The sequence below is a fragment of the Bubalus kerabau genome, chromosome 4, assembly GCF_029407905.1.
Source record: "Bubalus kerabau isolate K-KA32 ecotype Philippines breed swamp buffalo chromosome 4, PCC_UOA_SB_1v2, whole genome shotgun sequence".
In the NCBI taxonomy this organism is placed as follows: domain Eukaryota; kingdom Metazoa; phylum Chordata; class Mammalia; order Artiodactyla; family Bovidae; genus Bubalus; species Bubalus kerabau.
This window is the reverse complement of record NC_073627.1, coordinates 175676796-175704518: the sequence shown is the minus strand read 5'-3', so window position 1 is coordinate 175704518 and position 27723 is coordinate 175676796. Positions and strand designations below refer to the sequence as shown.

The following is a 27723-nucleotide window of genomic DNA, read 5'->3' as shown; positions in this document are numbered from 1 at the left end:
AATGAGTCAGCTCTGGAATTTCAATCCCATGGCCTCCAGAATGAAAACACAATCACAGAAAACTAACCAAACTGATCACATGGATCACAGCCTTGTCTAACTTACTGAGACTCTGAGCCATGCCAGGCAGGGCCACCCAAGGCGGATGGGTCATGGTGGAGACTTCTGACAATGCGCGGTCCACTGGAGAAGGGAATGGCAAGCTACTTCAGAAGTATTGCCTTGAGAACCCCATGAACAGTATGAAAGCCTTTTTCAAGTGGGACAGAAAAGATTTCAAGTCCTGGTACCTCTTCTTACATCCCTGTCAGGAAACCTCAGGCAAAGTAATTTCTAAGTTTCAGAGAGAAGAGACCAAATGGGGCGTGTGTAACAACCACGGATGTTGTACAGCCCTTCACGGTATACAGGCCTGCCTTTGGTCTTTCCACCTACCCCTTGAGGCAAAAAAGGCAAGAGGACTCACCTCTCATCACTGCGAAAGGGGGATCTGAACTCAGAAGTGATCGGGGGCTTGCCTGGACCACACAGTGTGTTACTGAGTGAATTAGTGTTTAAATTCCAACCTGAGTCCAAGGTCCTGGTCTTTCCAAGTTTACTAATTAATGGTGGGGCTCTGGTCACTGTTGTGATCCAACCACTAGAGATCATGGAAGGTCAAGGGGGTTGGGTGAATGTGCCTGATTAAAATGTCTCCCATGAGAGTTTCACTCTCATTCCCATAAGTGCTTCTAAGTGTGCATTCCACAGGAAAAAGAAAGTCACATTGATCATTCATTACCCTCTGGTTCACTGGTATTTCCTAAGTGCTTCTTCACTGCAGACCTTGTGCCATGTGCTGGGGCGTTACAGTAGGCAAGACATGGGTGCTGTCCACCCATGGGTTCAGCCTGGATGAGCCTTCCAATACTTTGTCATTTTTGTGATAGACTTTTTTTTTTTCCTTTGATCTACTGATAGGCCGCTGGAGAAAGGCAGGTGGCTGGTGTGCGGTCGAGAACTCAGTCACTGTCACTCGGTGGCCCGTGTCTTTTGTTTCGTATGCCAGTTCTGATCAGTTGAGGAGTGGCTTGTCTAGACACTGTGTGGAGATCACCAGGTCATTAGAAAAGAACGCTGTGATCAGTTAGCAGTAACTGCTCCAGATGCAGAAAGGGGAAGTGGTGGTCAACACTTACATATTGCTTCCGAGTAATAGGGCGAAGTGAAAGCTAGAATAACAGATCCAGCTTCTGATGCAGATTCCAGAGAGACATTGGGAATGCCAAGGAGGACGGGAAAGATCCAGGCAGGGAGGAGGGGTTTCCTGTCACCAAGTGTATATTCCGGGCATTCCACCAGTCTGAAGGGGACTGGAGCACTGGACAGGTCAGCTGGATGGTGCTGGCGGAAGCCAGGGACAGCTGGACCTCAAGAGCAGCTAGAGTAGCTGAAGTCATCCCAGGAAACTCCCAGCCCAGGCGCGATTCCCTTGGAAGCTCTTCAGTCTGCCGCTTTCCCTCAGTCGTCACCTGTGCTCCCAGGCCAGGCTCCAAGTGCCTTGTGAAGTTTTTAGTTTCTTGTCCCAGCTTAATATTTTCACTCTATGCTGCTGTGTTCCTGATACACCTGTATTTGAGAAGCTACCTTTCTCTTAATCAGGGCTTCATTTCCTTCTTTGACTTGACATTCATACACTTCCTAGCTGTGACCTTGACACATGAGTCATAGTTATGGTTCTTCTGGCTGTCTTGGATAAAGACTTCCTCATTTGGAGATAAAAGACAAGTTTTGCAGTCAGATGGACCTTGGTTCCAGTCCCAGTTTCCCTCTAACAAGCTGTGTGATCTTGGACAAATTGATTCACACTCTAAGATCGATTTTTCCATTTTTAAGTTATGGGATCCAGTGAGAGCATAGACCCATCAATGATGACTCATCTAGCAACGAGCTGGGCACTTAATTGTTACCTTGATACAGTCCACTCCCTCCACCGGTGGCTGCCGCATCCACCTGGTAACAGTGATCTCAGATGTGTGTGTATATGTGTGTGTGTTTGTAGTGCACATGTGTGTCTACGGGGGCAGGGGGAGATGCGGCTACTAATTTACTCCCCTCTCTTGTCAGCTGACTTAGGACCAAGGACAGGGGTAGATTGAGAGGGGCTCCTAGGGTAGAGCTGGTGAGGGAGAGAGCCTTAAAGCTCTACTAGAAAGACATCAAAAGACTCTGTAACCCTGCCCTTTTGTTATGCCCTGTTATTCCCTGTTCTGAAGGATGGCAATGCATGCAGAAATAACAAATCTGGTAGGTTTCCTGAATTTACAGTTGCTTCTTTAGCATGGAGAAAGTAACTATGGAAGATAAAGGATGTATGCATGTAAAGGAATTGTCCATTCTGTGTGTGTGAGAGAGAGAGAGAGAGACAAAGACTGAGGGAGATAGGAGGAGACAGAAAAATGAAGAGGGACAGACATGGGGAAACCAAAATCCACAAAGACAAATGGAGGGACAAAGTGGAGAAGTGAAGATGGATGCAATTAATGTCTTTCCCAAATTTAGAGACTCGGTGACCCTGCCGAAAGGACATTCTCCGTGTGAAGGTTGGACCGCTCTTGAGTTTGCATCAGGAGAGTCTATCGCATAGAGATGTCCCCACAGATAAATGCCTGTCGCCACCTTTAAAAGATGTTTTATCTCTATTATAATTTCCCAAGACTGTCCAAGGGAATGAATTTCTGCATTTCCATTTGAATTACAATGCACTTTTGAATGTCAGCTGAAGCATACCTAGATTACTCTTTAAAGGAATTCTGGCTGTTTGAAAGGCAGCCTAAGGGCCTGGGGTGGGGGAGGAGAAGGGAAAGATGTAGTCAGGTGTCACCTCCTTTTGTCAGGACAGGGGTGGCCAAGGGGCTGATGGGAGCTGGAGAGCTCTCCCGGGCCTTCAGTTTCCTGAAGAAACTTCCTGGGAACTTGCTTCAGAGATGCCAGCTAGACATGCAGGGAGTCGATCTCAGAGCTGAGACCTGCACGGGTTTCACTTCCCTGGTGATTTAATCTTCAGGGCAGGTTTCAGTTCCCGTTTGCTTGCCCTTTCGTTAGCATTTGATGGAGCTGGCCACTTCCTGCTTGAGGCACCATCTGGTGCTTGCTTCCTTGGCACCAGGGGACTCTTCCTGGCGGTTTCCCACCTTCCTTCCGGCCTGTTCCTTCTCTGTCTCCTTCACAGGCTCGTTCTTCTCTACCAAACGGGTCAGTGTGGTTTTGCAGGACTGCCATTGTCTCCGTGGGGACTCACAGCCCTGCTGTCTGTTAGCATCCCTACACGGATGACTCCGGCTTTGTGGCCTGCCTCCAAGCTTTCCTCTAATAATGTGCTCTCATGCTAGCTCCCTGCCTGCCCAGACTCGGCCCCACACAGCCTAGAATGTTTCCAGTGTTCTCATGCAGAGCACCTGTATCTGTTTAGAGGCAGAGCCACAAACCTAGAAATCCTTTTCAGCATCTCCCTCTCCCTTGCTCCCACCCATTTCCAAACCGTAGCAAGTCTTATCAATTTCAATTTCCAAATAGTTCTTAGAATTGCCCACTTCTCTCCATCTCCCTGCTGCCACCATCATGGCTGGGCTGGACTCTAGCACTGCCCCCTGCCTGGCCTCCCTGCATCCACCCGAACCCCATCATCGAGCTGCACAGCCCTGAGGACATGGATCTGCCTGGGTTCGCCAAAGAGACAGAACCATCAGGATAGATGGGTCGGTAGACATGTAGATAAAAATATATTATATATAATATTCACATATACATGATACAGATTCATGTGATATTTATAATACATACAATATATATGAAAGCTATATATAACTGATTCTGTATCTCTAGATATATATACGCGGGGCTTCCCCAGTGGCTCAGTGGTAAAGAATCTGCTTCCAATACAGGAGACGCAGGTTCAACCTCTGGGTTGGGAAGATGCCCTGGCAAACAACAATAGCACACACACATATATATCCAGATATATATAGATATATTGCTTCCCAGGTGGCACTGGTGCTAGAGAATCCACCTGCCAGTGCAGGAGAGGCAAGAGAGGTGGATTTGATTCATGGGTCGGGAAGATCTCCTGGAGTAGGAAATGGCAACCTGCTCCAGTATTCTTGCCTGGGAAATCCCATGGACAGAAAAGCCTAGTGGGCTACAATCCACGGGGCTGCAAAGAATTGGACACAACTGAAGCAGCAGAGCGTGTGCACACACACACACACATGCACACACACACATACACACACAATGTTTATCACATAAGTCAAATTCTAACAACAAACCTCTTTATATAGACATGTTTATATTTTATTATAATATAAATAGTATATATAATACAACCCTTAAGAGATGAGGGTTTTGATCCCTTTGTTGGGAAGATCCCCTGGAGAAGGAAATGGCAAACCACTCCAGTATTTTTGCCTGAAAAATCCTAATGAAAGAGGAGCCTGGTGGTCCACTGGGTCACAAAAGAATTGGATACAGTTATCTGCACACCTCATGGCCCAATCAAGTCTACATAATAAAATGAAGCATCATGGGATGTTTCTAAAATGGAGATTCCCATCATGCCCTTCCTCGGATGCAAACTCCTGGGTGCTTTGTCATTGCCCTGAGGCTCATTTCCAAACTCCTCCTCGTGGCCTCAGGACCTTCTCAGACCTGTTGTGTCCCCATCAGCCACCTTAGCCCCATCTGTCCCCATGCTCTACCTTTGATTCACACTGAGCCTCCTACTCCTTAACCTTCACACAGGTTCAAGTCTCAGCCTGGCCCTGCTCACCTGTGCCAAGGTCTGTGTGCTGGTAGGAGGTGGCTGAGTTTCCCTTGCCCCTCCCCGGCCCCTCAGCCCACGGAGCTGTGTGTGGGATGGGCCTAGCTCCAGGCTGGTGTTTTTCTTGGAGGCGGTAGGAGGAGGTTCAGTACGAGCTGGACACTCCAGGGCCTGCAGTACACCAGAGGAGATGGCCAACTTAGTTCTCAGAATCATGCAAAAAGATGATACAGGATGTGGTTCATTAAATACAACTAGGCCCAGGAGACTGCTGTTTCCACCAGATGAAATTACCAAAAAAAGGGCATTTGTATCCCAGTTTAGATTGAGTCTGTCTGGGATGGAACACCCTTGTCTCTTTTCCTAATGGTGTGTCCTTATACCCCTCTGCTTGTGCTCAGTGTGGTGCATCTCACAAAGCACTTACACATACTTTATCGCATCCAGTTTACTCCTCCCAAGCAGCCTAAGAGGTCAGGTCGCTATCTGCATTTCACGCTTGAGGAAACTGTGGCTGAGATGGGGAAGATGATTTGTGGACGTTCTAGTGGAGGTGATGAAATTCCAGTGGAGCTCTTTCAAATCCTGAAAGATGACACTGTGAAAGTGCTGCACTCAATATGCCAGCAAATTTGGAAAACTCAGCAGTGGCCACAGGACTAGAAAAGGTCAGTTTTCATTTCAATCTCAAAGAAAGGCAATGCCAAAGAATGCTCAAACTACTCCACAATTGCACTCATCTCACATGCTAGTAAAGTAATGCTCAAAATTCTCCAAGCCAGGCTTCAGTAATACATGAACCGTGAACTTCCAGATGTTCAAGCTGGTTTTAGAAAAGGCAGAGGAACCATAGATCAAATTGCCAACATCTGCTGCATCATGGAAACAGCAAGAGAGTTCCAGAAAAGCATCTATTTCTGCTTTATTGACTATGCCAAAGCCTTTGACTGTGTGGATCACAATAAACTGTGGAAAATTCTGAAACATATGGGCATACCAGACCACCTGACCTGCCTCTTGAGAAACCTGTATGCAGGTCAGGAAGCAACAGTTAGAACTGGACATGGAACAACAGGCTCGTTCCAAATAGGAAAAGGAGTATGTCAAGGCTTTACATTGTCACCCTGTTTATTTAACTTATATGCAGAATACATCATGAGAAACGCTGGGCCAGAGGAAGCACAAGCTGGAATCAAGATTGCCGGGAGAAATATCAATAACCTCAGATATGCAGATGAAACCACCCTTATGGCAGAAAATGAAGAAGAACTAAAGAGCCTCTCAATGAAAGTGAAAGAGGAGAGTGAAAAAGTTGGTTTAAAGCTCAACATTCAGAAAACAAAGATCATGGCATCCGGTCCCATTACTTCATGGGAAATAGATGGGGAAACAGTGTCAGACTTTATTTTTCTGGGCTCCAAAATCACTGCAGATGGTGATTGCAGCAATGAAATTAAAAGACACTTACTCCTTGGAAGGACAGTTATGACCAACCTAGATAGCATATTAAAAAGCAGAGACATTACTTTGCCAACAAAGGTCCATCTAGTCAAGGCTATGGTTTTTCCAGTGGTCATGTATGGATGTGAGAGTTGGACTATAAAGAAACCTGAGCACCCAATAATTGATGCTTTTGACCAGTGGTGTTGGAGAAGACTCTTGAGAGTCCCTTGGACTGCAAGGAGATCCAACCAGTCCATCCTAAAGGAGATCAGCCCTGGATGTTCATGGGAAGGACTCATGTTGAGGCTGAAACTCCAATACTTTGGCCAGCTGATGCGGAGAGCTGACTCATGAAAAGACCCTGATGCTGGGAAGGATTGAGGGCAGGAGGAGAAGGGGATGACAGAGGATGAGATGGTTGGATGGCATCATCGACTCGATGGACATGGGTTTGGGTGGACTCCGGGAGTTGCTGATGGACAGGGAGGCCTGGCGTGCTGCGGTTCTTGGGGTCGCAAAGAGTCAGACATGACTGAGCGACTGAACTGAACTGAACCCCAGGGAACTCGGCTGAGGGGGATTTGAACCCAGGCTTCTTTCAGCACAAAAGTGATGAAGCCTGCTCATCCAGGCCTCCCAGAGCAGCCTCCGAGACGCTTCAGATGTTGGCATCAGACCCAGTGGAGCCGTTCGTGCTGCTGTCTGTCTCTCTCATCCAGAGTTGGAAGAACTGGGGAGAGCTGAAACTGGCAGTTGAGTCCCTCAGCTCCGGCAGAAGTGGAAGTAGTCTTCTTTATTCACCCCTTGCACAACTTGCTTCTCTATGTTAATTCAGGGGCAGTGCTGTAAAGTAAAAATCCTAAAAAAGAAAACCTTGGATGCAAACTCCTAGGTGCCTTGTCGTTGCCCTGAGGCTCATTTCCAAACTGTCAGGGCGGGGAGAGGCCTTAGCAAGAATCTAACCAGACCTGAGTTCCTCTTTATGTGTCAGTTATGGTCAAATGGTAGTGACTGTCATACTGCATTGAATGAGATGTTCATCTGGACCAGGCTTGGTGGGAACGAATGCAGCGATCACTTGGCAGTGTCCAGTGTGAGTGTGGGAATGAGAAATAGCAACTCCCGCGTAAGGTGTTCTCCACTCCCATCGAGGCTAGCCTTTCCCATTCTACAGATGGGGAAGTTGAGGTCAGTTTATGTAATCCATTAAAACCTGCAGTTGCAAAAGGGGAAGTTTAATAACCATCTAGAGACATCATTCTGCCTTTCTACACCTGAAAACCTACAGCAAATTCAAAGGCTCCTAGTTGCTCAAGCCCCCCACATGATCATAGGTCACAGAGCCATTCATTTGGCGGCAGGCCCATTTTCCTATTTCTGAATGCACGCATGCACACAAACAGGTGCGCAAATGCATCACTTCCTGAAGCACTGGAGACTGCCCCCACTGTCCTTCTGGTTAGACAGTGCGTTCAGAGATGGACAGTCTTCTAAACTACCTACCTTGATTCTACTCAGACTGGGGCCAGCCCACACTTAGTCCCCTGTCACAGTTCCAGTCCCAGGAATGCCGCACAGGGACTCGGGGAGCATGATTTTAGATAAGACCCTTCTCTCACATCAGCCTTGCCCTGAGAATGTGGAGTTTCCCTAGAGATGAGTGTGGGGCTTTTGTTTTCTCTCTGCCTTCAGCTCCTTTATAAGAACAAAAGGGACTAGAGGAAGCACAGATACACAGATGGAAGCTTTTGCTTCTCCAGGTTATTACTAGTAGGTCGAACCTCCCACCCTGAGAGCAGCCTCACTCACAGATTCACACCATGGGGTGTCTTCTCTCCCTCATCTCATGTGTTCCCTTCATCCTTGTCACCACCCCCCAACTTTCCACAACAGTGCTCCAAGCCCCTAGAAGATGCCTGGCCCTGCATGAGGTGCTGAGGTTGCCAAAGTGAATGAGACATGCCCCCTGTTCTCAAGGAGCTCATGGTCAAAAGGGAAAGATTTTCAATAGGTGAACTGATAATTACAGCCCTCTGGACAAATGCTATGACAGGGAAGCCTAAGGCATGCCTTGATGTGTGCATTTGTGTGTGTGTGGCAGGGGCACAGCAGGCAGGAGTGGAGGAGGCGAAGTCGGGAAATGGACCTCTAACCATCTGGGATGGGCTGGAAAGTTTCCCATGTTAAGCCCAGCCCTTAGGGCATGTGAGGGGATGTGAGGGCATGTGCCATCTAGGGAGGTGAAGAGAGGTAGCCTGGACAAGATGCAAAGCAGGCTGTGTAGAGCAGCCTACGAGACTCTGGCCAAAGCAGTTGGGAGCAACAGTACCTGAGTCAGCTCAGGTGCTCCTGACAGATGCCCTTGGCTTCTTTGCTAGAACTTTGGATGTCTTTGCACTTCTGCCTCCCAGGTAGGTAGAGAAACTGCCACTCGCTGTGTCCACAGCAGAGAATTCTCACCAGTAGGAGAGGCTGAACTTCCTAATGCCTGAAAATAAGTGAAAATAAGGGGCCCATTTAGGAGGTGCCAGGGGAATTGTTGGAAAAGCATCTGGACCTTTCAGGGCTGTTTTGACGATGACAAGAGATCATGTGGTTAATTGGTTCCATGGTAGGAAATCAACAAGAAATCAATCATTCTTGCCCCCTCCTTACCAGAGGTGTACCTTTCAGCAAATAACAGCATACAAATCAGGTGGTGTGTGAGTTACCTCTTGAGTTTGCAGATGTGATTTAGGGTTTCCTGAGCCTCAGTTCCTTTATCTTTAAAATGGGCCTAATCGTGCTCGCCTCACAGTACTGTTTTGAGAATTGAATGAATCAATGTTCAGAAAGTGATTATCTCTGCACTCTACATGTAAGAAATGCTCAGGAAATACTTGCTAGGATTATTATCATTTGTTACTATGAGACACAATCAAATTAGTGATAATGCTTATTACAATTAGTTTTCGAAAACAAAAAGCCTAATGATAAGAATTCTCTCCACTTCTGAGACCAGCAGCCTAATATGTAAGCCCTTGTCCTGCTAGACCTTCTAAACCCATGGCTGTCCATCTCTGGTTGACCTTCTAAACCCATGGCTGTCCATCTCTGGTTGATTTGCCAGCTTGTGAATTTGAGTCCTGGCTGAGCCTGGAGGTGGGAATAGAAGGCAGAGTCATCAGAAAGCACAGCCTGGAGCCCAGCAATGGAGCACAGTGCTTGCACCACCAAACGCCAAGCTTATGGTCGTTGAGGCTGTGTAGTTGTGTGTGTGTGTGTTGGGGGAGGGGTAACAGATGAGTGGGCAGCAATGACTGACTGATTTTCTGCTCCTACTGCGAACCATTTAATCATATGATCTCACATCATCTTTGTAACATCCCTGTGTTAGTTGCTCAATTGTGTCCGACTCTTTGCAACTCCATGGGCTGTAGCCCACCAGGCTCCTCTGTCCATGGGATTCTCCAGGCAAGAATACTGGAGTGGGTAGCCATGCCCTCTTCCAGGGGATCTTCCTGACCCAGGGATCAAACCCAGGTCTCCCACACTACAGGCAGATCCTTTACCATCTGAGCCACCAGGGACCTCAAAACATCCCTCTGAGGTCCAGATTGTTATCCCATCTTCTAAATGAGAAAATTCACATGGCTTGGTCCTGGGCCATTTTCTATCCCAGGACTGTCTGACTCCAGAATCCACATGTCCTCCTGCCCCACTGCAACAACAGAACTCATGTACTGAGAGCCACGGCAGGGCAGGGGACTCAGTGGCACTTCACAGTCTCATTTAATCCTCAAAACAATCCTCTAGAGCTGATATGTTTATGCCTGGGAAACTGAGACTCCAAGTGGGTAAGATATATAGTCCAAAGGCACGTAGCTGGTCAAAGGTAATCCTTCTTGCCTTCTCTTCCTTCCATCTTTCCTTGCTCCAGTTCTCTCCCCATTTACTTTTTACTGTTATTTAACCACAGTGGGCGTTCCCACAAGACTGTTCTCTCCGAGAGGCATTTCTCTTCCCACAAAGTAATTAGAAGCACTTGGTCAGGAGGAATGAGGAAAGAGACAGACAGACCAGCATGATTCCAGCCTGCATGATGTTGGCTCACAGGTTCCAGACCCTTGTTTCCTAGCAACACCTTGGCTCTGGATAAGGGTGAAGGCTTTGAGGCAGGCCTTAGAGATGGCTTGGACCTTTGATCTGTTGGATTGGAGCTGGCCTTGGCTGTCTTCATCTGACACACCAGCTGTAGGCCCCAGGAGTGCCTCCTTAGGGTCCCTGGGATCTGCGTTTCTGTCTCTTCCTATTCCACAGGTGTCCAAGGAAATGGGAGACTCCTTTTGGAGCTCTTGGCTCAAGAAGTCCCTAAGGTCTGGGGCCCCAGTACCATTGGCATTTGCAACTGGAAATATCCTTAATTTAATAACTCTATTATTGATGAAATGGAGTCCCGGAGAGAGTAAGCAACTTGCTCAAAGAGAATTACACATTAGTGGCAGAATGAGGATTTGAATTGGCTCCCTCTTCTCCCTTCCCCATCCAGGAAAGTGTGTTGAGAGGCAATTCAAGGGCCCCTGTGTCCAAAGGTACGCCCTTTTTTGTTTGTAACAGCTTTATTTATTTATTGAGATATCATTTACATAATCACACAATCGAAAGTGTCTCTTTGAGCCCTGATTTTGCATCCAGACAAAAGTTTGGATTGAATTTCCAGAAGGGAACACAGCTTTTAATGATTTTATAGTTGAGAAGATCCTCTATGGAAAATGAAATCTCAGGGAACCACCCCACCTACCTTTCAACCACATCCCATTTTTCTGTTGCAACAGTCAGTGATTTAGTGAGGCAGCTGGTGGGAGGAGCAGGAGGTGGCATAACCAGCGTGTGCTAAATGTGACCCAAAATGTTCATAGATATCAACATATGAGCTAAGCTGACCTCCGCCCCCCGCCGCCCCCCTGCCCTGGTTTTATCCAGCAACAGTTTTAGTGCCTGCTTTGTTTTGGGAACCGTGTGAGATGCTACAGATGCAGTGGTAAAGTAAAACTCACTCTGCCTTCACAGAGCTCAGTCTAGCCTTAGAGAGAGATAGGTAACAAGGAAACAATCATGCAATGCTACAAGGCAGAAACACAAAAGGTGGTGTGGACACCTGACTCAAATTGTGTAGTGGATCAGGAAGGGTGACCAGAAGACCTGGAGGAGGTAAGATTTAAGGGACATGAGAGAGTAGGGAGAGGGAAAGTGTTTTAGGTAGCATAAAAGCAAGTACTAACAAGGCCTAGGGAGGGATGGAAGCAGTGATGAGATCAACCTAGAAAGATAAATAGGTGGGAACAAAATCCCACTGGATATACAGTTATGTTAAAGATTTTTTTTTTTCTTTTACCAGGATCACTTTAAAGTCATTTAAAGCTTTTATGTATTATTATTAGTACCTACATTTTAAATTTGACTCTGGCTGTTGTGGGATTGGGCTTGACTTGGGATAGGAGGAAGTGTAGTTAGTGGGGTGCTAGACTAAAGAAGGCTTCCCAGGTGGCTTAGTGGTAAAGAATCCGCCTACCGATGCAGATGTGGGTTAGATTCCTGGATCAGGAAGACCCCTTGAAAAAGGAAACAGTAACCCGCTCCAGTGTTCTTACTTGGGGAATCCCATGGGCAGAGGAGCCTGGCGGGCTACAGTCCACGGGGTCACAAGGAGTCGGACATGCCTTAACAAGTGGGCATGCAGGCAGATCAGTTAGGAAGCTGTAACAGTGTTTCAGGAGGAAAATAATAGGAGCTGAACATGTCTGTAGTCATGAGAAAGAAGAATAAAGGGATGTGAAAAATATTAAGCTGCTGGTGTGATGAGAACATTATGATTGAATAGTGGGAGGTAGGAGGTGAGAGGTGAGGGAGGTGATTAGAAATGGTGCCAGTTTCAGGCCTACGTGCTTTTGTCAATGCCCATGTTCCTTAAATGGAACAGAAGCAGAAGAGCAGGTACTGGAGAGACGAGTTCAGTCTTAAATATGCTGAGTCTATGTTTTCTAAGGGATATCTTCACTGAACACACCAGCCTACAGCTGGCATGCCAACTGGCCAGATAAAGTGAGCACCTGGAAACATGTATCAGTCTGGTGATCAAAAGGAAGGTAAGGTCTGAAAAACGCAGGTTTGAGATCCAGTTGCATAGATTGTTGAAGTCACAGGGAAAAGAAGAAAAACAACAGTATCTCCCAGCATAAAAGCATTTCTTCCTTGGTGGCTCAGAAGGTAAAGAGTCCGCCTGCAATGCAGGAGACCTGGGTTCGATCCCTGGGTTGGGAAGATCCCCTGGAGGAAGGCATGGCAACCCACTCCAGTATTCTTGCCTGGAGAACCCCCGTAGACAGAGGAGCCTGGTGGGCTACAGTCTGTGGGGTCACAAAGAGTTGGACATGACTGAGCGACTAAGCAGTAAGCACAGCATAAAAAATATAGTTCCTCTTTTGTAGCTTGTTTCTTTAAGGAGCTCTCTTCCCCCCTGCCACACCCAGTATGGTTTCTGATGTTTTATTTAGAGAGGCTGTATCTCATTCAGAGAGGCTGTCCAGGCTGCCGATCATAGGCTAGCTTTAACTGGTGTAAAATGTATGGGACATTAGGAATAGTCCTGGTATATACTCTGTACCAGTGTGAATTGATGTCCCCTTTCCATTGAGGGAAAACAGGTATCTGTGGCACTGGCCACCAGAGCAGAAGAGAAGATTGCATACTTTGAGTTTTTCCTTTATCATTTGCATCTTTCATTTAGGTAACAATTAGCCTTTATGGATGGTCCTGGAGAAGGTGATGGCACCCCACTCCAGTACTCTTGCCTGGAAAATCCTATGGACAGAGAAGCCTGGTAGGCTGCAGTCCATGGGGTCGCTAAGAGTCGGACATGACTGAGTGACTTCACTTTCACTTTTCACTTTCATGCATTGGAGAAGGAAATGGCAACCCACTCCAGTGTTCTTGCCTGGAGAATCCTGGGGACGGGGGAGCCTGGTGGGCTGCCATCTCTGGGGTCGCACAGAGTCGGACATGACTGAAGTGACTTAGCAGCAGCAGCAGCAGCAGCAGCAGCATTGACGGTCCAGGGTATATGTCCCATCTGTGTGTGCATCATACATTTCTTCCAAGGTATCAATCAATGCAAGTTTAATCTCCTAAATCCAGCCCCCAGAATCATGGAGTAGGTGAGGTAGCATGCATGCCTGCTCCCTCTTCACTCTTTGAGTGTAGTATTTTTAACTTTATTTCCAACATTTTTACAAAATCACTATATTTGCCAAACAAGTTTCAGATCCTTGGGTCTGAGAGATTTAGAGAGTCATTATTATTTTTAAGTGTAAATATTACCTGTCATTTCACAAAAGCACCTAGTTTTATTCATGTGGTTGCTTAGAAATTAAACTTAATACAATTTTTAAATTTGTCATGTTATGAAGTTGTTTTCATATTTGACTCTAAATATTTGTTGCCAGTCAGAAGTAGGGGGATGGACTCCCAGTCAGTATTTGGTTCAGATGATGAAATGGATGGTGCAACATACACGTACCAAGAGGACTTTAAAAGATTTGTCATTCATGTAATGGAGCTTTCTGGGGGAAAGCAGAGGCAGCTCTGAAGCAGGTACGAAAATGGCTTGAGAGAGCAAGTGAAAAAGACTGGCTTGACTTTTATATAATAGCAAGGGAGGTTGCGTGGGTTCCATGTGCTGGCTGATGCTTGCATGGTTTCAACATCCCAAGGACTTCCCAGGTCACACTAGTGGTAAAGAACCTGCCTGCCAATAGAAGAGACATAGGAGATGTGGGTTCAACCCCTGGGTTGGGAAGATCCCCTGGAGAAGGGAATGGCAGCCCAGTCCAGTATTCTTGCCTAGAGAACCCCATGGACAGGGGAGCCTGGCGGGCTGCAGTCCACGGGGCTGCAGAGTCGGACACGACTCAGCACCGACAGCACTGGCACCCAAGACGGGCGAGCTCAGGCCTCATGAGAGGCTGGGGGGCAAGAAGAAGGCGGCTCCAAGGCTGTCAGAGGCCGGGCATCAAATACACAGGCAGATGCTTTACTACATTTCACCATGGACGTCTGATAACTGAAATGGGCCATGTTTCATTTGATTGAACTTGAGTGTGTTAAGTTCTATGTATTAAATCTACTACTGAGGCAAGAATCCCTTAGAAGAAATGGAGTAGCTCTCATAGTCAACAAAAGAGTCTGAAATGCAGTACTTGGATGCAATCTCAAAAACGAAAGAATCATCTCTGTTCATTTCCAAGGCAAACCATTCGATATCACAGTAATCCAAGTCTGTGGAATGTGAAGTCAAGTGGGCCTTAGAAAGCATCACTACGAACAAAGCTAGTGGAGGTTATGGAATTTCAGTTGAACTATTCCGAATCCTGAAAGATGATGCCAGCAGATTTGGAAAACTCAGCAGTGCCCACAGGACTGGAAAAGGTCAGTTTTCATTCTAATCCCAAAGAAAGGCAATGCCAAAGAATGCTCAAACTACCCCACAATTGCACTCATCTCACACACTAGTAAAGTAATGCTCAAAATTCTCCAAGGCAGGCTTCAGCAATACATGAACCGTGAACTTCCAGATGTTCAATCTAGTTTTAGAAAAGGCAGAGGAACCAGAGATCAAATTGCCAACATCCACTGGATCATGGAAAAAGCAAGAGACTTCCAGAAAAGCATCTATTTCTGCTTTATTGACTATGCCAAAGCCTTTGACTGTGTGGATCACAATAAACTGTGGAAAATTCTGAAAGAGATGGGAATACCAGACCACCTGATCTGCCTCTTGAGAAATTTGTATGCAGGTCAGGAAGCAACAGTTAGAATTGGACACAGAACAACAGACTGGTTCCAAATAGGAAAAGGAGTTTGTCAAGGCTGTATATTGTCACCCTGTTTATTTAACTTATATGCAGAATACATCATGAGAAATGCTGGACTGAAAGAAACACAAGCTGGAATCAAGATTGCCGGGAGAAATATCAATAACCTCAGATATGCAGATGACACCACCCTTATGGCAGAAAGTGAAGAGGAACTCAAAAGCCTCTTGATGAAAGTGAAAGAGGAGAGTGAAAAAGTTGGCTTAAAGCTCAACATTCAGAAAACTAAGATCATGGCATCCGGTCCCATCACTTCATGGGAAATAGATGGGGAAACAGTGGAAACAGTGTCAGACTTTATTTTTCTGGGCTCCAAAATCACTAGAGATGGTGACTGCAGCCATGAAATTAAAAGGCGCTTCCTCCTTGGAAGGAAAGTTAGGACCAACCTAGATAGCATATTCAAAAGCAGAGACATTACTTTGCTAACAAAGGTTCGTCTAGTCAAGGCTATGGTTTTTCCTGTGGTCATGTATGGATGTGAGAGTTGGACTGTGAAAAAGGCTGAGCGCCGAAGAATTGATGCCTTTGAACTGTGGTGTTGGAGAAGACTCTTGAGAGTCCCTTGGACTGCAAGGAGATCCAACCAGTCCATTCTGAAGGAGATCAGCCCTGGGATTTCTTTGGAAGGAATGATGCTAAAGCTGAAACTCCAGTACTTTGGCCACCTCATGCAAAGAGTTGACTCATTGGAAAAGACTGTGATGCTGGGAGGGATTGGGGGCAAGAGGAGAAGGGGAGGACAGAGGATGAGATTGCTGGATAGCATCACTGACTCGATGGACGTGAGTCTCAGTGAACTCCGGGAATTGGTGATGGACAGGGAGGCCTGGCGTGCTGCGATTCATGGGGTCGCAAAGAGTCGGACACGACTGAGTGACTGATCCGATCCGATCCGATCCGATGCCCCAACCACTAATGCTGAAGAAGCTGAAGTTGAACGGTTCTATGAAGACCTACAAGACCTTCTAGAACTAACACCCAAAAAGGATGTCCTTTTCATTATAAGGGACTGGAATGCAAAAGTAGAAAGTCAAGAAATACCTGGAGTAACAGGCAAATTTGGCCTTGGAGTACAGAATGAAGCAGGGCAAAGACTAACAGAGTTTTGCCAAGAGAACACACTGGTCATAGCAAACATCCTCTTCCTACAACACAAGAGAAGACTCTACACATGGACATCACCAGATGGTCAAAACTGAAATCAGATTGATTATATTCTTTGCAGCCAAAGATGGAGAAGCTCTATACAGCCAGCAAAAACAAGACCAGGAGCTGACTGTGGCTCAGATCATGAATTCCTTATTGCCAAATTCAGACTTAAATTGAAGAAAGTGAGAAAAACCACTAGACCATTCAGGTATGACCTAAATCGAATCCCTTATGATTGATTATACAGTGGAAGTCACAGATTGAAGGGATTAGGTCTGATAGACAGAGTGCCTGAAGAACTATGGATGCAGGTTCATAACATTGTACAGGAGGCAGTGATCAAGACCATCCCCAAGAAAAAGAAAAGCAAAATGGTTGTGTGAAGAGGCCTTACAAATAGCTGAGAAAAGAAGAGAAGTGAAAAGCAAAGGAGAAAAGATATACCCATTTGAATGCAGAGTTCCAAAGAATAGCAAGGAGAGATAAGAAAGCCTTCCTCAGTGATTAATGCAAAGAAATAGAGGAAAACAATAGAATGGGAAAGACTAGAGATCTTTTCAATAAAATAAGAGATATCAAGGGAACATTTCATGCAAAGATAGGCACAATAAAGGACAGAAATGGTATGGACCTAACAGAAGCAGAAGATATTAAGAAGAGGTGACAAGAATACACAGAGGAACTATACAAAAAGACCTTAATGACCCAGATAACCATGATGGTGTGGTCACTCACCCAGAGCCATACATCCTAGAATGTGAAGTCAAGTGGGCCTTAGGAAACATCACTATGAAATTCCAGTTGAGCTATTTCAAATCCTAAAAGATGATGCTGTGAAAGTGCTGCACTCAATATGCCAGGATATTTGGAGAACTCAGCAGTGGCCACAGGACTGGAAAAGGTCAGTTTTCATTCCCATCCCAAAGAAAGGCAATCCAAAAAATAGTCAAACTACCACACAATTGCACTCATTTCACATGCTAGCAAAGTAATGCTCAAAATTCTCCTAGCCAGGCTTCAATAGTATGTGAACCATGAACTTACAGATGTTCAAGCTGGATTTAGAAAAGGCAGAGGAACCAAGATCAAATTGCCAGCATCCGCTGGATCATCGAAAAAGCGAAAGAGTTCCCGAAAAACATCTACTTTTGCTTTATTGACTACGCCAAAACCTTTGACTGTGTGGATCACAATAAACTGTGGAAACTCTGAAATAGATGGGAATACCAGACCACCTTACCTGCCTCCTGAGAAATCTGTATTTAGATCAAGAAGCAACAGTTAGAACTGGACATGGAACAATGGACTGGTTCCAGATCGGGAAAGGAGTATGTCAAGGCTGTATATGTCACCCTGCTTATATAACTTAGATGCAGAGTACATCATGTGCAATGCTGGGCTGGATGAAGCACAAGCTGGAATCAAAATTGCTGGGAGAAATATCAATAACCTCAGATATGCAGATGACACCACCCTTATGGCAGAAACAAAAAAGAACTAAAGAGCCTTTGATGAAAGTGAAAGTGGAGAGTGAAAAAGTTGGCTTAAAGCTCAACATTCAGAAAACTAAGATCATGGCATCTGGTCCTATCACTTCATGGTGAATAGATAGGGAAACAATGGAAACAGTGACAGACTTTATTTTTGGCGAGCTCCAAAATCACTGCAGATGGTGACTACAGCCATAAAATTAAAAGACGCTTGCTCCTTGAAAGAAAAGCTATGACCAACCTAGACAGCATATTAAAAAGCAGAGACATTACTTTGCTGACAAAGGTCCATCTAGTCAAAGCTTTGTTTTTTCCAGTGGTCATGTATAGATTTGTGGGCTGAACCATAAAGAAAGCTGACTGCCAAAGAATTGATGCTTTTGAACTGTTGTGTTGGAGAAGACTCTTGAGAGTCCCTTGGACAGCAAGGAGATCAAACCAGTGAATCTTAAAGGAAATCAATCCTGAATATTCATTGGAAGGACTGATGCTGAAGCTGAATCTCCAATACTTTGGTCACCTAATGTGAAGAAGAGACTCATTTGAAAAGACCCTGATGCTGGGAGAGACTGAAGGTGGGAGGAGAAGGGTATGACAGAGGATGAGTTGGTTGGATGGCATCACCTACTTGATGGACATGAGTTTGTGTAAGCTCTGGGAGTTGGTGATGGACATAGAAGTCTGGCCCGGTGCAGTCCATGGGGTCACAAAGAGTCAGACACGACTGAGCGACTGAACTGAACTGAACTGATGGCACTCTATGAGGCCTGCAGTCTGAGAGTGGCAAGGGAAATGCAAGTTCCAGTAAATGCCTTGTATGAAAGCCTGACATCATATATTTTAAGAAATGAAATGAGCTCTTTGGTCAGTCTCAATAATGTCTGGAACTCTGAAGGGGAGAGTGTTTTAGTGAGGCCCCTTATTGTGGATTTACTATGTGTAGAGACATATGTGATCTTGATTTATAGGTTGGGTATCTATGAGACAAGATATTCTCAGGATTCTTTACTCCAAAGAGGCAATCTTGGATAGGGAATTGCTGCTGCCATTGGCTAGACCAGTTGAACAGATCATTGACGATGGCCCAAGAGTTGTAGAAATGGCAGATGGGGCTGCCTGTTGACGTGGGCAGCTGGTGCAAAGGAGACTGCATGAAGTTTGGTCAGTTGTACAGACTCTTGGGTTCAGTCTCATTATCAGGAACATCTCAGTGAGAACTAAAAAGCAAAAACCCCATATCATATGATGGTGGTGGTGCCAACTTGAAAGTATATAAAGTCCCTTTGCTGGTCATTCAGTTGACCCCAGGGGACTCGCCAGATGATCTAGGTGTCTAGGAAAGGAGAGTTGCTAATTTTCTGTGGCACCATGACATCTGACAAAGGACTAAGGATGGAGGGCATCCCACCTATAAATGTGATATACAGGAGGTTTGGCTCTACACTGAGCTTTCAAGGAGCTATTTCCATGATCTAAGGCAGTGGTAAGCTGAGTAGAGAGAGTCACACAGCCTCTGTGTCTAGGAAAGCCCAGTATGTTGCCCTGTAATGGCATATAGCATGGAGATGAGGAGGGCTGTTTCTTGTACCAGAAGTCTAGGGGCAAATTATGGTTCTGTATGGTCCAGAGACTCCAGGAGGCATGAGAGGACACTGCTGAAGCCTTTATAGTGAAGTCTCTAGGAGTCACCAATGGTGTGCCTGCTATATCGCAATTTGGGCAGATAACAGAGCCTTTTGTTATACAAGATCCCAATCAAGGTAGGCCGATGTGTGAGTAATAGTATAAATGGGCTTAAGTAAAATTTCGAAGTGAGAAATACATTGTCTCCAAAACCCAAAAGGCTAAAAAGAGTCAGACTTTATTTTAACATTATAAATGCTGGTTTTGACAGTGTCAGGAATGGAATGGTCATCAGCTGAACAATTTTCATGAATTTAACCAAAGTGACAGGACCTTGTACAATGCATAAGATAATGACCCAGCCCTGTCTGTGAGCTGTTTTATGAATGTTTGCATGTCTCCAATGAGTGTGTCAAATTAATGTCTTTGGAAGAGGGCGTGAGTGGTATGAAGTCATTACTGTGCTCCTGAAGAAAGCTGAATGCATGACATCTCGTCTATAAAGATTTTGTCTGATGGCCTGGCTTGTTGAGATACCTCAGTGTAGCTGGGCAGAGGGAGATTGTGTCCCTTTGAAGCCAAAGGCAAACTGTGTGTGAAAGGCTGTTGAAACAGGCACTGAACATGACAGAAATAGGCACTAAAGATGACATCTGGGCTCCCCAGGACAAAGGATCCTGGCAGGTCCATGGGGTCGCAAAAAGTTGGACATGACTGAAGCGACTTAGTACGTGTGTCCCTAGCAGAAGCATCTTTAGTTGACTCCTTGTCTCTCATGGACCTCCTTTGGGGCTTTCCCAGTGGCTCAGTGGTAAAGAACCCACCTGCCAATGCAGGAGACATAAGAGATGTGGATTCAACCCCTAGGTTGGGAAGATCCCCTGGAGACGGGAATGGCTACCCACTCCAGTATTCTTGCCTGGAGAATCCCATGGACAGAGGAGCACAGTGGGCTACAGTCCATGGGGTGGCAGAGTCAGACATGACTGAGCGACTAACACTTTGACATGACAGATTAACCAAGTCTATGACTGCAAAGTATTTACCAGTTATTGATTGGATGGAATTTATAATTTCAGTAATTGGTATGGAAGCCTTAATGGGTGGGGTGTCAGCATTAAGGTTGCAGTAATCCATTGTGAGGTTTTATTCAGTCTTTCCAGGTTTAAGAACAGGGTAAATTGGGCTTTAAAATAATGAAGCAGTGGGGATAATCAATCTTTTTCTAAATAGGTCTTGAAAATGACTTTTAAACCTCCAAGGCTCTGTTTAAACTGGGCCATCTTAACTATTTTAACTAATGGGAGGGGGCAGGGTCCATGTGCTCCTATTTTGGTAAGCCAATGCTAAGTGCCAAAACTTAATTCGATTTTAATTTATTACTCATTGGGTCATAGCATCCATACTCAGTATGGAATATTTCAGGGTAATGAGTGTTAAGGCTATGGGGAATCTAGGCAGGGCATTAGTTCTGATGATTAAGGTGAGGTATACCTATTTGTCTTCTGTACATATCCTGAAATGTCCTCAGTAACTCCCATAAGGTTTTAGGGGGTACCTTGTTTAAATTTAGGGGAATCCCCACATGTAAATCTAATTTGATCCCTAGTAGTGGTTAAAAGTCATGAAAGTTTGACAATTGGTGCATTTCAGCAGATGTTAAAAGCTAATTCAGAGCTTAGGTTGTCAAGGTGCAAAAAACATTTAGCAGTCTTCAATCTTTTTTTAATTTTTTGTATGAATTCTTTTAGTAAACTTTGAATTTCTAGTTGGGTCACTTTGACCTCTGTTTCAGTTTGTTGTTTATTTCCTCCTCCTGTATTTATTTGATTTTTTTCTTTTGGTGGTTACTATACAGTTTTGTGGTGAGGGACTTGGGGGCTTCTTCACTACCCTGCTGCTACTGCTGCTGCTGCTGCTGCTGCTAAGTCGCTTCAGTTGTGTCCGACTCTGTGCAACCCCATAAATGGCATCCCACCAGGCTCCCCCGTCCCTGGGATTCTCCAGGCAAGAACACTGGAGTGGGTTGCCATTTCCTTCTCCAATGCATGAAAGTGAAAAGTGAAAATGAAGTCGCTCAGTCGTGTCCGATTCTTAGCGACCTCATGGATTGCAGCCTACCAGGCTCCTCTTTCCATGGGATTTTCCAGGCAAGACTACTGGAGTGGGGTGCCATTGCCTTCTCCGCTTCACTACCCTACTTGTATTTATAAGTTTCTTCCTCCAGAGTAGCAAATCTGTATCATCAAGACTAGGACCTTCCTCATGGCAATGGCTTCTTTACAGGGTTTAAAGACTCAAGGCTTAAGCTGAATTTAAATTAACCCACTGGCTATGTCACGGGGAGGCCTTGGATGATTTTCTCTATAGCGCTGAAGATTGGGATCTTTTGTTTTGACCAACAGTGACATAGTAGCAGCAGAGACATTTTGCAGAGTCCTCCTGAGCCATCTGCTTTTAGAGTGTGGCCCGCAGTCTTCCACATGGTGGCGCTCTTCCTGCCTGGGAACCACCACCAGTAGATCCACGAGTTGCACGAGGCATCAGCATTTCCCTAGCTCTTTATGGAAGGCAGGCAATGCTTGGTTGAGACAACCAACCAGTAGTCACGGGGCAAGAGTCATTCCCCTGATGTCACAGGTTATGCTGGAATCTAGATGCATGATTCTGAGACACAGATAGATTGGGGCCAGGACACATGACCCAGGACCACCCTGCTCCCTAAGTACCAATTATCACATCTCCTAGTTCAGTTCAGTTAAACTGATAAAAGAGAGGTGTGGTAGGGCTCAGCAAATGTACCAGAAGCAGCACAGCTCAAAGTACACACTTGCTGGCAAGCAGTGTCTCAGAAAACAAGGGAGCCAGTTAGCAAACCAAAGCAAGAGAATAAAGGACCTGGGATGGTGGCTATTGCCTGAACACAGCTTATTATGCCAGAGGTTGTGGTTATTCCGCAGAGGGGGACCCACACAAAACTTGGTTCAGATGTTGAAATGGATGATGCTATCCACCCACCATGTGGATATGAAAATGCTTCTAAGTCACAGAATGAAGGTTTATGGGAAGAGCAATGTGAGCTCCCTAGCAGGTTCAGAAATGGCTTGAGAGCAGGAGAAGGAGGCCACCGTGGTCTTTATGGTGACTTGGAGATGCGGCCGCAGTGAGGATTCTCATGCAGGGCTGGGGCGTGTGTGGTTGGGACCTCCCACTGCACCACACGTGGAGGTGCTTGAGCATTCTTAGCAGCATGTCCGGATATAGGGCAGAAGCTGAAAAGAGTATGGTAGGTTTGGAAAGCTGTCAACCTCAAGTATCCAAAAGGGACTCAGATTCTAGTACAAAGTTTTATCAAGATTCCAAAACTCATTTATCTTAGGTTTTTGAGGGGGCTTCCCAGGTGGCACAGTGCCACTGCAGGAGACAAAAGACGTGGGTTTGATCCCTGAGTTGGGAAGACCGCCTAGAGAAGGAAATGGCAACCTGCTTGAGTATTCTTGCCTGGAAAATTCCACATACAGAGGAGCCTGGAGGGCTACAGTGAATGCGGTCACAAAGAGTCGGATACGACTGAGCACACACTCACACAGTTAGATATTATTTCAGGATTTTAGAAAGGCAGAAAATTCAATTTCTGAGACACTTTCATTGAGGGATTCCCAATAAGGAGATATAGTAGAATCCAGGGGTCGGGGATAGGGACTGGTGCATTTTCAAACTACCCTTTCTTACACCCTGGCCTCCCTAGGTCTCTGAGGAGATTCTCATTCATATGCTGCCACCTCCGTAAGAATGAAGCCTCCTTGAGCCATGGATACTGATAGGAATAAATGATATGGCTTTGGGCAGGAAAAAAAGAATGAACACAACCACTTGCAATATTACTTGAAAGGTCGTGGACAAATGGATCACTTTCAACCTCTGAATTGCTTTAATGCCCCCTCACTCCTGTGATGTGAGCCTCGTGCTGGTCCCAACTTCTCACTTTTCCCTGGAATGCTGTGCCTGTGTTCCTGATACTCCCTCTTCTTGCAAGGCCCTTCAGCAAGCAGATCCTCTCAGCTAGAAGCAGACTTTTCCTAAACCCTTGGCACTCCATTTCTATCTTGCACCACTGATCTTATTCTGTATATTTGTATTATTTTTTTTTTTACATTCCATATCTCTCCAGCCAGAGTACAAGCTACCTGACTGCATGCAGGGTTCATGACTGATTCATCTTTGCATTCAGTACTCTATGAGCAAAACACAGTAGATGTCGTATGTGTCTAATGAATAAATGAAAGAACTAAATCTAAATATTAATACTCTGTGAAAATATGCAGTGGCGTTATAGCCAGGTAAACTGAGTAAATCACTTAAAGAAAATCCTGGTTTTATTTTTATAGGAAAGATATGCATTTGACTTACAGTCATCAAACTCTTATTCACTCCAGATTTCAGTAAGTTACTAAATAATTTTCCTTTGAGGGAAATAAGTTTTTACCTCACCAGTTCCTATGATTCTGCTGTCGCAAAAATGTGGGTAACCTTTTTATACATTTAATTTACTATGATATTTTCCACTATTTAAAGTTTACAAAATGAAACGCTTATAAGCAGAAATTCTAAGTGTTTTATATCGATCATCTCTTCAGAACAATGCAGTAAACAGTATCATTTTATTATTTATGAAGAAACTGAAGCTGAGAGGCTAAATGACTCCATGGTCAGAGAACTAACATGTGAGGGAAACAAGAATGAACTCAGCCCCTGAATGCTTACAAAGCCCGTTTTAACTGCAATATATTACCCCCACCTAACAATGAGATTTATGGCTTATTTTGATTTTTGTAATTATTTGAGTTAATGAATATTGACCTGGAAGAAAAATGCCTTTACGCTAGCCATGTAGAGGGATAGGTAGACGTGCTTGTTTCTGCCAAGAGTCAAGATGCCATCCTACTGACTTTATTTATTTATTTATTTTTTCATCCTACTGACTTTAATCAAATCATTAGCCTCTAGCTTTTATGTGCAGCTTTCCTAGTGGGATACATTGCTGTGAAAGTTTTGCCTCTGCCTCTGTGGCAATACCACTTTTCTTCCAATAGGCTTTTTAATTAAGAAACTGAGCAGTGCGGTTGAACCACCAGAGCAGGTCTGAAATCTCCCCCAGTGTTAACTTGAAAAATCTGCATCAGTTCACCATGGGAGGTGGGAGGTTGGGGAGGAGGTCTTTGCCCCCTACAATGGAAATCACATTTCCTGAGCACCTCCCATTTTCTGAATTAGAAGCTTTTATACATACTGTCCCATTAGTATATTTTAATTCTCACAACAGCCGTTTTAAACATAACTTGTCATCTCCTTCTACAAGATGAGAAAACAGTGGCTGAACAGAGTGGCAATAGTTAGCAAGAGACCCAAGGTCACGACAGTTGGGGTAAACAACGGAACCATAGTGGGGCGGATTACCAGGTACGGGTTCTTTCTAATGTAAACACGACAAAATTACACAAAAGAATTACACAAAAACATTGGTGTTGGTGGGGCCCGGAACTCAACCACAATTCTAGTTGGTAAAATAAAATCATGAACTTGAAGAGATTTTAGTGATGATCGAATCCAACTTTCTCTTTATAAGGATAGGCAAGCTGATGCAGAGGTATGGTGCTCATCCGAGGTCACATGGCTAGTTCAGGGGCAGAGCTGTGATTCAGATCCAGATCAAGGCCAGCGACTTTCCCACTGGAATGCATTGCTGATCCCAGAACTTCTTAACTTCAGACTTAGGGTACCATGAATATTCATGATATTGACAAGATACAGCCAAAGTTCTGGAATGTGAAGTATTTTGCTAAACAGCCTCCTTGCTCGCTACTGCCCTGCTTGTAACATTCATGCAGGCATCTGCTATTGCCTATCTGTAATTTGTTTTGTGATCCCTTGAGAAGCTGCTTGTCTTGAGTGCAGATCAGCAGCCTAGTCAGGTACAACGTAGAGCCCTGCATTTACTACTAGGCTCTGCCTTGCATTTCCCTCCTATGGAGCTGGTAACACTTCACTTTTAAGAGGCCATTAATTAGTATGAGATTAAAGAGTACAACTACTTAAGCATTACTTGCCTTACCCACAGGAACACTAAGACTCCAGGCAAGTTTATCCTGCTGATTGGAATAATGGAGTAGCCCTCTGTGGACTATCTCAGGCTGGAGAGTACATTGGGGTCGACTCTCACTATCATTCAGATAGTGCCTATCCCTGGCCTTTGAGGAAGACCAGGGCAATGGAATTCAATTCCCAATGCTCCAGAAAGACTGTAAAATAACTTATGAGGAAGTTATAATATTACTTTTTATTTTTTTTTTCCATTTCTGAACATTTGGCATAGTGCCAGGCTCACAGTAGGTACTCAGATATGGAAGGAATCATTGTTCCAAAACTTTAAATTCTATATAATTACTCAGAATGATGGGGTTTCCCAGGTGGCACGGGGGTTAAAGAACCCGCCTGCCAATGCAGGAGGAGTGTGTTTGGTCCCTGGGCTGGGAAGCTCCCCTGGAGAAGGAAATGGCAACCCACTCCAGTATTCTTGCCTGGAGAATCCCATGGACAGAGGAGCCTGGCTGGCTACAGCCCATGCGGTTGCAGAATTGGACACAACTGAGTGACATTCACAAACAGCACATTCACAACAATAAAGGAAAGGAGGGACTTATTGAATCTGTAAGTCATTTGTCTTTTTTTTTTAACATATCTTACTCTCAGATAAACTTTTGTATCCTTCATCCAATGTAAGAGTGTTGTTAGGAAGACTCAGGTTACGGGAGGGCCTGCCGTCACATTAAGGCATGTAAATAACAGCCAATTAAATAACTGAGGACATACTGTGTGTTAAGCATCATGCTACATGTTCTTAGCTAGAGATTAAAGCTGACCCTCAGTAGAGCTTAGATATATGGGTAAACAATTGCAACACAGGGATTTATGCAGTGACAGAAACATGAAGTAGGTAGAAGGGTAGTAGCAAGGAACAGGTGACCAGATTTATTTGGAGACTTAGGGCTAGAGGGCAGAAAGGCCTGAGAAGGGTTTTGGTTGGGAAATAGGAAGTTGTAACAACAGGGAAGAGGGGAGGTATTACTTGAAGTGGTCGAACAACCTAAACCCACTCTTAAGACAACTCGGCTGATTGAGTATGCCAAGAACAGTAGCAGGTATTTTAACATTATTTTACATCTTACACCCATCATAGAGGCAAAGATCAATCAGTTTCCGTTAAGAGGAAGGGTTAAGGGACTGCCCATAGCCACATGGCCTATAACATGAACTGGAAGCTAAGTGATGCTGTGATCAGTGGTTTTCAGATCATATTCTGTAGAGTTGCAAGAGTTTAGCAATTGTACCCAGTTTAGGCGAGGGCTTGTTCTTCTGGCCCACAAGCCTGCTTCTGTCAGAATAGCTGCTTTTCAATCTGTTTTACATGACAGACTCGCATGTGAGGCTTTATCTGATTAAAGCAATCACTGCCCTTATTCAGATAACAAGAAAACCACATACACACACACACACAAATGGCTGTAACTGAGTAAAACTAGAGTCTTGGGGCTATACTCTGCAATTTAGTCAACGTGGTAGATAACTGAAAATTGACTGTCCCAAGCACAACCTAAAATATCACAGCAAAGGAACAAAAGCATTCATATTTACTTCTATTCTGAATCAGCAGGTAGCCTGCTGCATTTGAAGGCCAAGGCAGGAGTGTGGTCCAGAGATGGGTACACCTAAATGCTGAGTGCAACGGTGACGGCACTTGCTCCCCGAAGCGTGGGCAGCAGGAGGGTTCCTGGCATTGTTATGTCAAGCCAGCCAGCAACGCTACATCCACTTCTCTGTCGCAAACCTTGTGCCCAAGTCCTCGGCCACTGTTATTGCCTCAGCAAGTCCCCGCTGACAGCAGAGATAGACCTCCTGCCGCCAGGTGCCCCCACAGATAAAGTGGCTGTAATAACTGGTGGAGTCATCCGTGATGCACTTTTAATTGGATCGATTTCCTCTCAATTATATTATCTTTAGAAATCAGATGCGCGTTCATAATCAGAACACGGGGCTTTCTCCAGGTGTAAAGCACAAGACAGACTAGTCCAACATCATTTTAATTAGCTCCTTTCCTATCCTTTGGCAGCTATCACAACAGAAGCCAAAAAAGCAACGCCATTACCATTTCTTTTTTTTTTTTAGTAGCTTGGCTTAGCAGATTTTGCTTCTGTGCAAGCAACGTACATTCTTTGACTTGTCATTAGCCCTGGACCCAGAGCACAAAATA

At 45.0% G+C, this 27723-nt stretch overlaps 1 protein-coding gene across 1 annotated transcript in view; it reads left to right on the top strand.

Annotated features, from left to right (window-relative positions):
• Positions 1–27723, top strand: part of ASTN2 (astrotactin 2) — a 1029079-nt gene that overhangs the window by 761774 nt on the left and 239582 nt on the right. The window lies entirely within an intron of this gene.